The sequence below is a fragment of the Propithecus coquereli genome, unplaced genomic scaffold, assembly GCF_000956105.1.
Source record: "Propithecus coquereli isolate 6110/MARCELLA unplaced genomic scaffold, Pcoq_1.0 Scaffold174, whole genome shotgun sequence".
Lineage (NCBI taxonomy): Eukaryota > Metazoa > Chordata > Mammalia > Primates > Indriidae > Propithecus > Propithecus coquereli.
Window position 1 is genome coordinate 1,388,032 of NW_012142080.1, and position 17,316 is coordinate 1,405,347.

Sequence of the window (17,316 nt, forward strand, 5' to 3'; positions counted from 1 at the left end):
TGCTTTCTGCTAAGTAAAAAAAAAAGTATGTAGATGGCTCAATGTAATTTGGTATAGCCATAAATGTACTGATATCTTTCCATGATTTCCAGGTTCTCCCTTACAACAATAATCACTACTCTGATAACACCCATTTGTCTTCAACCATATGATATTTAAATGACTACAATTCTATCCTATTCTACTACGTTGTTAATGATTTATTATTTAGCATATTTAAATTATGGTTTTCGCGGGTTTACTCAAGAGTCCAACAACTATCTAAAACTTTATCTCCTACCTAATATCTAAAGTTTTTAGATGCATAAAGTTTTGATCTGGAAGAAATTTCAGAGTATAAGCCTTTTATTTTGTGAATGAGGAGCCTGAAACCCAGAGAAAAAAAGGGCTAGCCCTGTGTTTCACAGCAAAGCTAGGACAGGGAGATTACACTGCACTTGCAAAGTCATCGAGCCTCATGCAGCCCTGGTCCATGGCCGGAGTAGCTAGTTTTTAACTACAAGTGTAGAGAGGAGGAAGAATGAAGATAAAAAGGAAGGCAAGGGTTAGCTCATAAAGTCCTTTTCCTGTATATTGCTGGCATATGGTAGTCACTCAAAATGTGTTTTTTTTAAATGAACACTTAGATACCAAGCAAAGGAACATGAATTTTATTATACAGCTGATGGGAATTCACTGTAAGATTACAATAAGGGGAATGGCAATAAAAGACTTGCATTTAGAAATTAGTTATACAAGCAAAATAGTGAAAGATGGATTTCTGTGGGATGTTACTAAAGGCAAGAAAGCCAGTTAAGGAAATGCAATAATACAGATAAGAGAAATTAAGTCCCTGGATTAAGATAATGACAGAAGGAAAAATAAGAAATAGACTCTGTGTGTGCGTGCGTGCGTGTGTGTTTCTCTTCTCTGTAGGATCCCATTATAGAACTCAAGTGTACTTCTTTTTTTTTGGACTGGGTCTCACCCTGTCTCTCTCGGTAGAGTGCAGTGGCATCATCATAGCTCACTACAACTTCAAACTCCTGGGCTCAAGCAATCCTCCTGCCTCAGCCTCCCAAGTACCTGGCACTATAGGCGTGCATCAGGATGACTGGCTAATTTTTCTGTTTTTAGTACAGACGGGGTCTCACTCTTGCTCAGGCTCGTCTTTGAACTCCTGAGCTCAAGAGATCCTCCCACCTTGGCCTCCCAAAATGCTAGGATTACAGGCATGAGCCACCGCACCCGGCCTCAAGTGTATTTCTTTGTACAAAGGCTATATCTTGGGGCACTTTACGTAACGTCAGTCTCTAACCTAATCTAATCTACTAAATGTCCTGTGAGGTAATCCACATAAAGATCAAATAATCTCATGAAAATTCTAAGCATTCTCAAAAATGTTTTTCTTAAAATAAAAGTTCTCCAAATTCCATTTGCCAAGGTAAAGATTTTCCATCTATGCAAACCAAAGCAAAGAAATAGTTATGTTGATAAAATAATAACAATAACAACACTTAACACAGGATATATTTGTGCCAGGTAATATTCTAAATTCTTTTTGTGCATTAACTCATTTAATCCTCACAACAACTTTATGAAGTACATAGTATTACCACCCATGTTATAGGTTAGTAAAATGAGAGACATAGAGGTTTACTCATGTGCCCAGTAGCAGACATCTACAAAGAGGTGAAGAATGGATTTGAACTTTGTCAGTCTGGCTATAGATCCTACACTGACTCGTTACTTATAGAAAAGTAATGATTACATGACCCCTCCCATTTTACAGATTAACAAAATAAAGTAAAATGACATGTTCAAGGCTATACTACTGAAAGCAAAATAATACATAATATGTCATTATATATTACATAGTAATACATCAAATTATAAATATATATATTTAAAGTAATTCAATATTCATTTGAAGAATAATATTGCCTGGGTATAAACAAGAGTTTATATTTTTGTAAAATGTCTTTCAGTATTTGATATACATGACTTTTCCTCTGAGTTTTGTTTTTAAAAAAAAAAAAAACTTCAAATCATCAAATATTTAATCAGTTATGCTTTTTCTACAATGAAGCTTTACACTTTACTAATCAGAATTGCAGAACTTTAGTATATGTATCTCTTCAGGGGAAAAGAGACAATAAATAAGAAAATAAGCTGATTAGAAGAACAATACTTAATACTTATACTTTAAGGTTTCTTAATTTCACATCTCACCAACATATTCAATGAATTTCATTCAAAAGAAAATTGTTCTGTGACGCTTACAAATTATGTCACCTGAGTAAAGAAAGAAGACGTCTTTCAAAAAGCATTCATTCAATAAATTACTATTGCTATGTACACCCATAATTATGAATCTCTAAAAGATAATGTGGAATATAACAAGCTACATACAAAATAATACAAATATGATTCTATTTCTACAAAGATAAGAAGCCGTCAATACTAATATAAGTAATATATAATGTTAGAAGTCAAGATATTGGGACTCTGGGAGAGAAGGGAGAGGATAATGATTAAGAAGAGCTCCACCACAGGGCAACATAGCAAGAAACCCGTCTCTATTAAAAAATAAAATAAAATAAAATAAAATAAAATAAAAATTAGCCAGGTGTGGTGGTGCACACCTGTAGTCCTAGCTACTTAGGAGGCTGAGGTGGTAGGATTGCTTAAGCCTGGAAATTCAAGGTTGTGATGAGCTATGTTCACACCACTGCACTCCAGCCTGGGCAACACAGTGAGACCCTGTCTCAAAAAAAATTTTTTTTAAGTAACAATGTTAAAAAAGAAAAGGGAAAAAAAAAGAAGAAGAAGAAGACCTCCAAGGAGATTCTGGATTGCTGGTAATATCCTATTTACTGTATAGTGCTTACATAAATGTGCTTAATTTGCTATAATCATATAGCAAATATATTATATAGCATATATATTTATCTATATGTTTTTAATTTGTGTATTTTAATTAAATTTATATTTTATACAATATCCATTAATAATTAATTCAGCAAGTATTTTGACCACCATATTAGGTCAATAATATTGTTCTTAGTATTGAAGAAAAAGTTAATATAGATGCATAAAACTATTATAAAATCAGAACTCAGAGAGTAAGGGAAAGGGGAGGAACATGAAAAAATACAGTGTGACATGGTGGCAGTAGGTTGGCTTAGGAATGCTGTGGGTCAAACAGGCCTCAGCTGAAAATTTTGCTCCATCACTTCTTAGTTTGGAGATCATCTATTAAAATGGGCTGTTGAGAGGATTAAATGAAATTCATTACTGATCTTCAGTCTACATTAATTCCCTGCCCCTGTAACACTCTATAAAGTTGCATGCAAACACAAAAGAATGATAAGCTCCAAGCACAGAGAACAGTTACAAAATTTAAGAAGACTTCCCAGAAATAATAACTAAGCTGGCAGTTGAAGCCTGAACTGAATCTGACCAAGAAGATTTCGGGGAGCATAACACATTTCAGAAAAACAAAAGAGCCCAGACAGATACAGAGCCATTCAAGTCCAAGAATACTAAATAAATAGCTCTTTGTGGGTATGTGTGGAGGAAGCATCCAGCGGAAGGGGAGGCTGGATAGGTATGTTTGAACCAGATGGTGAAGGGCCTCATATGCTAACGCAGAGTGTGTTGCTTGGTTTGTTTCTGTCCTGTAGTTAGGTGGTATAACATAGTTGTCACTTAGGCTCACCTGGTTGCTTGCGATCTGAATAAAATCAGTGCCTATCTCCCTTTCAAATCCTAAGAGATTCAAATCCTTCCCAAAGTTTGGGCCAAATAACTGAATGCTGCTTCTGCAATTGTGGTTTCTGTTTCACATTGTGTCACCAAGTATGAGACTAAGCCTCTTCCCAGATTTTCACAAGAACCAGCCTTTAAAAAGAATCCTTTCCAAAAAGCATTTGGGACTTCAGTCCTCTTGTTTAAAGAGTGGGAAGATCATGGGGAGATTGCGTTGCATAAATGCATACAACTTCAAATTAAACATTAAACATCTTGTTCCTTAAAATGTTGCCTCACACCCAGTGGAATTTGAGGCCAGAGGATTCACTACTGTTACCAGGTCATTCTTTTGAGTTTGCAGTTTTGACCAATTAAGTTTTCGACAAATTCAATCATTGAAAAAGTATGTCTCTAGATAACCTTATATTTGCTTAATCACAATGTCCCAATGCTGAGATTAAAGTAAAAGGCATTTCAATGTTAACAACTTCTTACTAGTGAACCACTGATTTACAAAATTGGTATTTTTACGGGCATGGGGGTTTTCAATATCTAGTCTCATCAAAGGGAGGCAGAATTTGAACTATAATAGCTACCACAGCAAAATTGCAATCGCTAGTCTTTTGTGGTAACAGATTTGAAATATCTAATGCTAACATTCTCAAAACAAATCTGACTTCAAATATTCCATTTCTTGCTCAAAACACACACACACACACACACACACACAACCCCAATTTTAGAATGTCAGTCTAGTTAAAATTAAGTAACCATTTCAACCTTAAAATTAACATTGTCAGCAAACAAACATGATTATAGAAGTCCTTTCTCCACCTTGCAACAGTAGATCTTTACATTTCACAAGGCCCTCTGGGTTGCTTTCTTGTCTTGACTTCAAAGAGATATATAAGCTTAGATCAATTTTGCAGTGGCATACTGCATGATGAGAACAGAGCCCTGTCTCTGTTTTAGGTCACGGTGAACCAAGCTCCCAAAATACTAAACACTGTACAAGTCTTATAAAAATTCCTTCTAGTAGCTGTAAAGCAACTAGCTATTACATTAAGATTGATTTAAGATCCATGAGTCATTTGAAAAAATAACTGTTCACCCTTTGGTTTGATGTGTCATACAAGATATAACCAGAATGTTACGTTTCTTGCGTGTCATACAAAATATAACCAGAATGTAAACAATGAGTCCTCTAAAAAGTACAATATTACAGTCCTCCTTTAGACAAGATGATGCATTCTGTACAAACAAAGATGCACCCTCTCAAAGACAATACAGAGAGCAGGTTTCAAAGAAAATTACTTGGCCCTGATAGATGCTGCAATTTCAAGAGTTAATCTATTGGGAAGCTTTTAGACGTGATCATAAATGAATTCAACATGAAAATAAAAAATGTTAATACTTTGGTTAAATAGTGATTTTGCTTTCCTTGTTCCATATTTATAGCATGATTTTTTTTTAAAAAATATGCCAGTTTGTTTATGTTTCATCAATTTTTTTAAAAAATTAAGGATGAGCCAGGACAGCATATTTTTTTTTTCACATATTAGGGGAATGCCAGAGGCTACAGGCATTACTTCTTTCCAATTTAAATTACATTTCCAAGTTTACTGTACATAGAATCCTAAAATTAAACTAAGTCCACCAACTTGACTTCTTTAGAGAGCCATAACTAGGAAGAGATCACACCTGTGCATAAGTGTACACACACAGAAACATGATTCTCATTATTGTAGACACAGTTGAACAGTGATTGATGCACACATGATGTTTCTTCCTAGTTAGGCAGAAATGTTAAAAGTCAGCAATTTGGTGGGAACAGAGACTTCCGTGCATACTGCCAGTTGGGCCACTCGACAATATGGGGTTTTGATTCCTGCTTGGGAACTGTGTGTTCATAATAGCACAAGCCTCATTTAGATTGAAGGAACATAGAAAATGTCTCCAAGAAAAAAAAAAAAAGAATGGGGAGAGTCAGTCAGTAAAAAAAAGGATATATTTAGAAGTGCACAAAGCTTAAAAATTAACAATTACAATACTGGATTTAAAAGAAACTAGATTGGAAGAAATAAGACTATTAATAAAAATACAACTTTGCAAGTTAATGATACTAAGGCATTATTCACTTGTCCTTGCTCTGCCTTCTGTCTCTCTGGCTCCCTCACTACTGTCAAACTGTACACAAATGTCACTCTCTCAGTGAGGCCTCCCCTTACTCTTCTAAAGTGAACCATCTCCATCCCTGCTGTATTCCCTATACCCCCTTACTCCTTTCTCTCCATAGAGCTTATTAACATCTAACATACCATATATTTTGCTTATTATGCTCTTAATATCCATCTTTTCCCACTAGAATATAAGCTCTATAAGGACAGGAATGCATTCAATTTTGTTCACTGTTATATATCCACGACCCAGAAATTTTTTGGCTAGCTAGGTGTTTAATAACCATGAGTAAATAAACCAAGAATTCTGCTATAGACTGAATGTTTGTGTTCCTCCAAAATTCGTATGTTGAAATCCTAATGCTCAATGTGATGGTATTTGGACATGAGGCCTTTGGGAGATAATTAGGTTTAGATGAGGTCATGAGGGTAGAGTCCCATGATGGGATTAATGATTAATGCCCTTAAAAAAGAAGAAGAGAAGTGATTTCTCTCTCTACATGCATGCACCAAGGAAAGGTCATGTGAGGACACATAACCAGGAATAGGGCCTTTACCAAGAATCCAACCATGCTGGTACCCTGATCTCAGACCTTCATACCCGGAACCCTGAGAAACAAATGTTTGTTGATTAAGCTACTCAATCCATGGTGATTTGTTATAGCAGTACAAACTGATTAATGCAAATTCCCACTGGTGTAATTGGTAAATTGAGGATTAGCAGCAGGATGTTTGTTGTCCATTAAAATATATTCTAAACTTATTTTTTCACTTTTATTTTGAATTCTCAGAATATTTTGCATGTTGAATACATTTATATTAAATATGCAATTTTTCTGTGCAATCTAAATAAGTGGTTTTATTTGATTTTTTTCATTCCCTTTTATATGAAATAATAGTTTCCACCCTGAGAAATAAAGTCTTACAACACAAGAATATCAGGAGAAAATGAGGCAGTGACAGGTTGAGACAATTATAAAAAATGAGTTAAAAATATGTGATTACAGTTCCAACTTCAGTAATGCCTGAGTACCTTAAATTGGACTAACCAAACTACAGGCAACTATTATACACCCCAGACCAAATTTTAAGAAAACAACTTTTTGAACGCACTAGAGAGTGACTATAAGCAGTCAAAAAAAAGGAAAGGATACAATCTTGAGAGAAAGGAACTGCACTTCAGAAATGCACATTAATACAGCTTTTGCACTGAGAGCACTATTCAGGCCATAGAGAAATAATGAGTTAGAGCTTTGCCATAGAATTCAAGCAGAAAGCCGCAGTTGTATTAATCTGCGATATAAGAGAATGAAGCTTAACTACCAAAGTGGCTGGTAATTAAAGAAGAAAAAAATCCCAGAAATGAGAGTGTCACATATGACAGAGCTCCAAAAATCTGCATTTCTCCCCTCAAATTCTTGAATGACCCATGAACTTCATAAGTGTAGTGAAGACACCAGAGACTCCCCCAAGGGGAACCATCAGCTAAAAGTTCAAACAAGCTGATGCCAACAAAGAAAAGAAAGAATTGAGGTTGTACCAAGTTAAAAGGGCCACATCTTATGAATAAAACTCAAGTCCTTGGAATAAAGGATTTTTCTTGAACTAAGGCCAAAAGCAAAAGAGATCCATAATAACAAAAATAATACCAAGCTACCGCACATTTTAAAGTAATAAGAATGTAATTTAATTGCCTACTGGAGGAAAACTCAACCCTTTTGGGGGGAAATTAAGAGAATGCAGAGCCTTTCCAATGTCTAATCCAAAAATGTCCAGGACACAACTAAACTTTCTATACATGTTAGTACTATAGGAATATCCTGAGCAAGGAAAAAAAAGTTTATCAAACATATCCCAACATATCCCCAATACTGGAATTAGCAGACAATAACTTTAAAAGAGCAGATAAAATATTTAATAGGTACAATGAGTTAATAGAAAAGATAGGCATAATAATTGAACAGAGGAGGATATTCAGTAAACATACATTCAGTAATTATAAAATAGAATGAAAAGAAAATTCTAAAACTGAAAAGAAATAAAAATTTGAAATTAAATTTACCACATGAGCTTAATAGCAGATTTGAAATAGCAAAAGGACCAGTGGTTGGACCTGAAAATTGGTTTATGGAAATTTCCCAAACGGAAAAGTAGAAAGAAAAAAGATGGAAATAAAATGTGCAGAATCTCATTGACAGGAGAGACAATACTGAATGACCTAATATGCATGCAGTTAAAATCCCAAAAGGAGAAATGGATGAAAATGGACAGAAAAGTATTTGACGGAATGGTTGCAAACTGTTTCCAAAGTAGGAAAAAATATAAACTTAGAGCTAATGTAATGCATTTCAACAGGATTAATAAAAAGGAAACCACACCTAAATATATCATAGCCAAACTGATGAAAACCAAAATTAGAAGGAAAGCCTCAAAAGAAACCAGAGAAAAAGGGAGACATAAATTATACCTAATTTCTCAGAATCAACAAAATCCAGGAGATAATGAGAGCATTAAAGCACTACAAGATTAAACAAACAAACAACTCCCCCACCCCCGAATTCCATATCCAGTGAATATATCCTTCAAAAACGAAAATTGAATAAGGCTACATTTAAACAAATAAAAGATGAGAGAATTTACTGCCAAGAGAACAGCAGCACAAGGAATGCTAAATGAACTTCTTTAGACTGCAGAGAAATAACACCAGAGAGAAATCTTGAACTACAGGAAAGAATGAAAAGAGCACTAATATCAGATATGGGTATAAACTAAAGAATTTTGTTCTGTCTTAATTTCTTTTAAACAACTACTTTTTAAAGCAAAACTATAACATTGTATTATAGGATTTATAATTTATGTCAATATAAATATTAATATAAAACAGAATTGAACAGAAAATGGTTTTCCTATTATTGATTTGCCCAAATGGGCAAAAGACTTGGGCAGATATTTCATAGAAGATATATGAATGGCCAATAAACTCATAAAAAGTTCAACATCATAAGGCAGCAGGGAAATACAAATTATAGTGATAGAGATCGCATATCCACTAAAATGCCTAAAATAAAAAGACTGCTGACACTACAGATGGTGAGGATGTGGAGCAGCACTCTTACACTGCTGATAGGAGTAGAAAATGGTACAATCACGTGGGAAACTGGCTTTCTTTTTATAAAGTTAAACATACACTTAAAACACAACTCAGCAATTCCACTCCAAACTATTTTCCCAAAAGAAATGAAAACATATGTCTGTAAAAATGCTTGTACAATGATGTTTTTAGCAGGACATTAATAAAAGCCCAAGCTGAAAACAACCCAAGCATCCATTCGTATATGAATTGTGTGTACATTCATACAAATAGAATTCTACTCAGCAACAACAAAAAAAGAATGAACTACTGACGTGTGTAAACTCATGTTTGTGTGTAAACAAACATGTTAAGTGAAAGAGCACACCAAAGGAGCACACTCTGAATGATTCCAATTATATGAAGTTAAAGAATAGGCAAAACTAATCTATTTTAACATTTAAAATGTAAAATTTGCCAAACATTAAGTATCAAACAATTAACATGAGATATCAACTAATTTGAAATATCAAACATGATATGACATCTGGTATTTCAGAGTAAAGAGGCATTGCAATCAGCATTAAAAAGATTAAAGTATTCCTATATCATTTAGCTTTGGTGTTCACAACAAACCACATTGAAAAGTTCATCTCTGGCTTTAGAATGGTCCTTTTAATATCTCTGAAACTAAAGGAAAATTGTTCTTCAGTTTTTGGCAGTTTTCTACAATTTATTCTTTTTCAATATTGTAGAAAAGTGTTTTGGTTTTTGGTTTTTTTTTTGTGAGACATAGTGGGAAAATCTCATGAAAAATATTGCTGTTGCTACTTTTTAAACTGGTACAAATATATTTAATTATCAGGGTGTTTTTTCTTCATTCTTATTAGCATAGTATTTATATGAGATTGCAATATAGAATGTCTCCAGGTACTTTTTATAATTATAACCAGAGACATTCCTAATGATTACCTTTTCATAGGTAATTAGGAGTGGCATGAAACTAAATTTGGGTGCAACTCCCACAGATAAGACATCTACAGAGCCAGAACATGGCTGGAAGCTGGGAATCAAAGATCTCCCATTCAGGGCATAGTTTCAGTTGTGTGCAGTAGTGCAATACGGACAGAATCTGGTGACAGGCATACTTGAGTTTGAATCCCAGCTCTGCCGTTGACTAGCTGTACAACCTTTGAAAACTTGTATTCCATTTTTCCCTCACAGCTTGAAGGGTTACAGCCTCCACGACACCATCTCTGATGCCGCAAACTGTATCAGAGCTCCTATTTATCAGAGCTCCTATTCAAAGCTCATAATCCCTTAAAATTTTTATTCATAACATATACCACTGTAACTTTATATTTTTATGTGTGTTGATTTGCTTAATTTTTTTTTTTTTCTTCATTCTAAGCTCAGAGAAAGCTGGGACCACATCTCTTTTACTCACCATTTGCCCCTGGGACTAGCACATAGCATATACCCAATAAAAAGTTGAGAAATAAGGCCGGGCGCGTTGGCTCACGCCTGTAATCCTAGCACTCTGGGAGGCCGAGATAGGCGGATTGTTTGAGCTCAGGAGTTCGAGACCAGCCTGAGCAAGAGCGAGATCCCGTCTCTACCAAAAATAGAAAGAAATTAATTGGACAGCTAAAAATATAGAAAAAAAATTAGCCGGGCATGGTGGCGCGTGCCTGTAGTCCCAGCTACTCGGGAGGCTGAGGCAGTAGGATCGCTTGAGCCCAGGAGTCTGAGGTTGCTGTGAGCTAGGCTGACACCATGGCACTCACTGTAGCCCAGGCAACAAAGTGAGACTCTGTCTCAAAAAAAAAAAAAAAAAAAGTTGAGAAATAAAAATAAATAAATAAATAAATTTAGGTGTAAAAACCAAAGTTATAGAAAAGAAAATCTCAATAATCATCAGTAATTACAATTTCAGTTTTGATATAAAGACAATTTTAAGTCTAAGCCTAAACGATTGGCAAGGTTTCTAATTCTTTCCAAAATTAAAAAAAAAATAATAATGTTGAACTGTTCGGAGAAAGTACATGATCCCTAATCTGTGGGCTACAATTTCATTGTAGAAGTAAAGTTAGATTTTATTTAGATTTAAAGTATATCCATGCACTGTTTTACAATATTTTTGAGCCACGAAGGAGATAAAGACATGAAAAAAAGGGTTCGCTTGCCTTTAAAATATATGAACACTGCATATCTACCAAATTTTATTCCATTAATGCCACCTCTATGCTTAAACTGCTGTGTCTTTGTTGCATGAGAATAAAATGAGTGACATATCAGACAATATAGGAGGAATATGATAATAAATACAGATTGTTGGAACTATGAACAGAGTGATTATCTCAGGAAATAAGAGCATACAAGATCGAATTAAGAGAATAAATATAGCACTTGGTATTAAAGAAATGCTATCAAGTGAAGTAAGTTTATTCTGTTTTTTTTTATTATTATGATTACATGGAGTGTATTCACTATAACTTAAGGCCTATGAAAATGGAAATTTGAGAATGTAAACCAATAAAACATGAGGCAAATCTCCAATTTCAAATGAGGGACAAGGATAGGGATGCTCCACTGAAACTAACTACTTCATTGCACTGACATGAAACTCATAGATTTGGTCACCTTAGGAAAGATCTACTCTAGGCATAGATCACTTGTAGGAAAAAATGGTCAGAGTCCCTCATTAAAAATCGATAATTGAGTCTTTCTAACAACCGCAAAACACATAAATATAATACAAGGGCAGAAAGTATAGACTTTTCATTATACAATCCACTTGACAAATAGTAGAATGCCTGGCACATAGAAGAGTTCAATAAATATGGGTGAATAAATGAAAGTAAGAAAAAAAAATTTCATATGATATGGTAAATAATCAATTTATTACTGATGCTTATGGAGGTTGATACCTCTAACTAGATGTGATACAAATCATGCCTAGATTAAAAAAGCAAGTTTTGTTATTTACATGTGGTTGAGAGAGAGTAACAGTTAGAGCTTGGACTCTGGGAAAAAGACAGATCCAGTTTGAAAAGACTGGCCCTGACATTGGCCAGATAATCATCTTGGGCAAGTTAGGTAATGTTTCTAAGCCTCATCTAAAATGGGGAAAATATATGCTGCATCATGATATGTGGAGTAACTGTAGGAATCTACATAAAATTTTTGGCACCTTGAGTGGTAGTAGTAATTGCTCAAGAAATGTTTATCATCATCATCATCATTATTCGAAGTACCCTATGAAAGACTAAAGAGTCTCACTTTAAATCAATTGAATTAGATGGCTGTGATATTTTGGGTAGGTGGATGAGTGGAGAAAGTACTTAGTTCATGCTTTTGAATAGTTTAATTCTCTTAATTTTCATGCCTAAATGAATCATCTGGATATCTCAGGCCATTCCTAGATTCTACATCCTTGACTTTTTTTATATCACTTATATAAAATCAGCTATCTAGTCATGGGAATCCCTTTTCTCACTTAACTCTCAGGAGAGAAGTATCATCTCCCTGCTTCCTTAGGTCCAGTCCCTCTAGTTTCCTACTCCATCAGGTAATCACTATTGACATTTTTTCTTTCCCCCACCTGAGTCCCCTGCATTTTCTGAAGGGGCAACTATATACTGGCAGAAACAAAGACTTCTCTCTTCCCCTATCCCATTCTTGACCATTGGCATCACACTGTGATAAACATACAGCTCATTGGGAGATGTGTTCTTTACATTTCGAGTTAACATTCTGAATGCATTTTTCATAGAATCATTGCTAGGTCTCATCTATAGTGCTATGGTTCGAATGTGTCTCTTCCAAAATTCAGGTGTTGAAACTTAATGGATAATGCGAAAGTATTAAGAGACAGAGCCTTTAAAAGGAGGTTAGGCCGTGAGGGCTCCTCCCTAGTGAATAAGGTAAGACCCTTATAAAAGAGGTTTCATGCAGTTCTCAGGTGGCTTGCCCTTCTGCCTTCTTCCATGTGAAGAAACAGTGTTCCTCCCTCTGGAAGATGTAGCAATGAGGCTCCATCTTGGAAGCAGAGAGCAGCCCTTACAAGACAACCTAACCAGCCAGCACCTTGAACTTGGACTTCCCAGTCTCCAGAATCATGCGAGATAAATTTCTGTTCCTTATAAATGACTCAGTCTCAGATATTTCGTTGTAGCACCATAAGCAGACTAAGACATATAGGCTGTTCATTAATATTAATCCTATGCCTCATGTATAAATATTAGCTAAATAATTTTTAAGCCAATTTAAGAATTAATCATAAGTTTTAATGAGAAAATAACTTCAAGGTTAAAACAATGTACTATGTAACACTTTGGGAATAAACTTCTCCTTTACAAATGAAAAAATTACGTATTTTTTTCCTATTTCATATAAGTGTACCCTTTTCTATAGTAAAAAAATTGACTTCTATAAAAACATTATTTTTGTGACAGATTTTCCTCTAGGATCTGCTACTAGAAACTTCTCTCTTTTGAAAAAAAGAGAAGCCTAGAGACCATGAATTGGTGTATGAAAGACCACAAAAGGCTGTTATTCCTTTCTTCACTACTTTCCAATTCTGAATTTTGGCATATTTTCTTTCCTTAGCTTTCCTATTCATAAAATGGGAAGAATAGATCTATGAAACTTCTAATAACATTTCTGAAACACCCAGAGATAAGGTTTTATCAGAAGAAATGTTTTATATTTTTAAAACTTAGTCGAATCTCAATTTCTTTGGCTGTCAACAAGAAGAGTTCATTTTATTCATAAAATACAAAGTTTAAACTAAAAGAATATATGGGTCAAGCTGTGGAAAAAAAGACTAAAAAGAAACTTACATTAATATTTCCCTCAGACAACACGTCATTCATTTTCAAAGATCATCTGACAACCACAAAAATTCAAAGCTATGAAAAATAAGTAAAAATGGCAATTAATGTGTCCTTTTTATTGCTATTATACATATACTTCTTAATTTTTTAATTTAAATAAATGAAAAAACAGTGATTTACATTTTTAAAATAATATTGAATACTCTTCAATGTTTACTTAATATTTGTTCACTTTCTGGCAGATTATAAAAATTTACTCAAATATTAAACTGAGCTGCATTTTGTGATCATCTTTATATTTTTAACTGTCCATGCATATTCAGTATTTATGAACAACTGTTAAAATACAAAATGTGCTGCCTAGCACATCTAATGAAAAGACTGATAACATGGAATAAAAAGGAAGGAGGGATCTAGAATGAATTTTTTTTTTTTGTTTTTAAATACCTGTCAACTACAGAACAACCAGTTGGCTTAAAGAAAAAGAGGAAACAATACAGAAGAAACAAATTATCATTGAAATCCACCCAAACTTCCCAAAATAAGAATCCTTGCTGTTCCGTCCATTGTGGCTGCCATATGTGGCTGCAGAAATCCCCGAAGACAAGAATAGAGTCTTTCAAAACCTCTGATCACATCCCTGGTTTAGGCCCACCTCAGGCAGCCTAAAGATTCTGTTAATCAATTAGCCGAGGTCCCTGCTAAGCCCAGGAAGAGACCAGTACAAGGGGGGAGGCTGGAGCACATGGAACAAAGCTATCTATTGCAGTGGATGAGCTTTTCTTGTGCATATGCACACTGGCCATTGTTCCATTCTTGAAGAATCACATTAATCAATGTTCGGAGGCTGCACCTCTGAAATAGAGAGTTAGCTGTTCATCAGTGATTTATTACAGAGCCCAAACATGCATTTGACATGAAACAAGTTGGGCGTTTGGAAGCTGCCAGTGAAGGGGGAAGGGAAAGTATGTTTTGGAGTGTGAAGGGTGCTAATGCTGATAGCTCCCTTCAGCATCGGAAAATATTGCTCTGACAATTATGATTACAGATATCCAGGCTTTCCTTGAAAATGTATTTTGATCAGCAGAATTAGAGAAATGCTTTGACTTTAAACATGAAAAGAAAAGGGAAGAAAAGAGAAGAAAAATAAAATAAAAAGTAAATAAAAAAAAATCCAAGGGAGAAGAGGTTGTAATCAACTTTAAAAGGCCTCCTTGTTTTTCAGAACTCTTTAAGCTTTTAAACTGAATCCTTGCTTATGGAATATATTTTAAAATGCTTTCATTAGAAAGAAAACTGTATCTACCCAATGCCTCGTTAGGTGATGCAAATTATCGAGTTCAATATAAAATGAAGTACAAATTTAAAAATCATTCAGTTGCACTAATTGAATATTCTCTTGTTTAACTGGATGACCAAGCATACGCATATCAGTTAAAAGGCAACATTTGGAAGAAAAATCATTTGTGCTTTGGCAGGGTTTGGCACTGCCAGCACAGAAGGTGATCAAGTAAAATTCATTTGAGCAGGAAACAGTGGTTGTGTTGTGGCTGTTGTTTTAATTCTCAACATAATTTCTTTTGAAGCAACAGCCATTTTTAGAAATAACGATCACATATTTTAAAACAAAAATCTGGACACATTTGATATGTATCAGATGACCTACTTGGCAACAGAAGTGAATTTTACTGAATTGAGATTTTCCTAGAAAATAAGGATCATACATTTGTCATACACTTAGGAGCAACCCTCAAAATTTGAAAGATCACAAGAACGGATGTTTAATTAATCTAGATAGATAAAAGTAATTATTCATCACCATTCACATATCTTCAACTACTCAAGACATCAAAACCTTCAGAGACTTAAGACTATAAGAAACAGCTGCTTTTGGCCAATTATGTTCTGGGCTGTCAAGATTCATAATACTCAAACAATTCCTTCTCCCTATTAAAACAGGGAAAATTATTCTAATAGGTATGGTGATTGTACAGGAATTTTTCCTGGATTTAAAATAAGAGAATGTACTCAAAGAGAATTGTATTCTCCTTTCTTTGCCTTAGTTTATTCAGCTGTAACATGGAGATAATAACAGAACTCAATGATAGAGTTTTTCTGATAAATGCCCAATAAATGTTACCATTTGTCTAAATTTTAAAATATTGATAGACGTATAATAAATTCATCAGGGATTTAAAAATGCTTTCCTAGTAAATCTCTTGTATTTTTTTGACCTCCTGTTCACATAGTAAAAAAGGGGGTGTGGCAAAGGAAAGGAATTCCTAGGGCTTTAAAGCACCTATTAGGTACACCACTAATCCTAACAATGAACATATCTGCCTACACAGAAATTATTCCTCGTTCACAATGATTGAGCCCCAACAGTAAAAGTGAAAAAATGTAACAGTGCTCTATGATTTACTCCTATCAGATGTGTGTGGACATGCATGCATGCATATTTAGCCCACATACACATTAGGTTCTGCCATCTATCTATAGCTATGATTTTATATGGAAATGATTTGGTGTCATTGTGAAAGTAAGCAGTGTCTCACCCTTCTCATTCTGTACCTTGACAGTCTAAACTAGTGATTCAAAAACGTGGCTGAGCAACAGAATCACCTGGGACCTTTTAAAAATTTCAAAGCCCAGGCCACACCTCCATCCAATTAATTCACAGACCCTGGGGGAGGGAGCGTCAGTATTTTTAGAAGCCCCCCGGGTGATTCCAGTGGTGCAGACAAATCTGGAAACCATAAATGTATCAAAAGCAATTTCCAGGCTGGTAGCATGTTTAGAAGTCAGGATTTGGAATAGCCTTTATGTATCTCTGTTTATCTCAAGTAGTTAGCATATTTGTCATTTGGTTTATGCGTTCATCAGTTGACTTTATAGAATTCTTTTTAAATATTTAATTAGAATTTTAAATTAATGGGATATTTGAGAGAGAGCTTGTATTTTAAACTTCATTTCCAAATTTAAACATATATCTCTCAAAAGTGATTCGTCTACCTTTTCCTACATGTCATGTCCATTTTCAGTTTCTTTGTAAACAGAATGAAGAAACCAAAGGCTGAAGTGGGTATGGTCTGGCTACTGGCAAAGAGAGAACAGAAAGCCCAGAGCCACCAATAGTGTAGCACACCCAAAAAAACCCAGGCATCAGCCCTGAGCCAGTGCATTTGTTCTTTCCTCTCACTTACAATTTGATTTATTTCCAATGTTCTATGCCAGGACTAGTACCTCAGTGTTCATCAAATTCTGGAGTCATTAACTGGCTCAATGTTAAAATTTTGAGCATTTTTTTTTAATCTATACTGATCATAGAACAAACATATTCTTTTTTCCTGTTTTGAAAGATAAAGCAATTAGAAGCTCATGGTCAGGTTACATAGGTGAGTGCATTTTCTGAAGATGGAAACCCCAGCTCTTATGAAAAATGTTATGCTATATAATGATTTTCATGTATCTGGCAGCTATTAAAAATGTGGTTACCTTT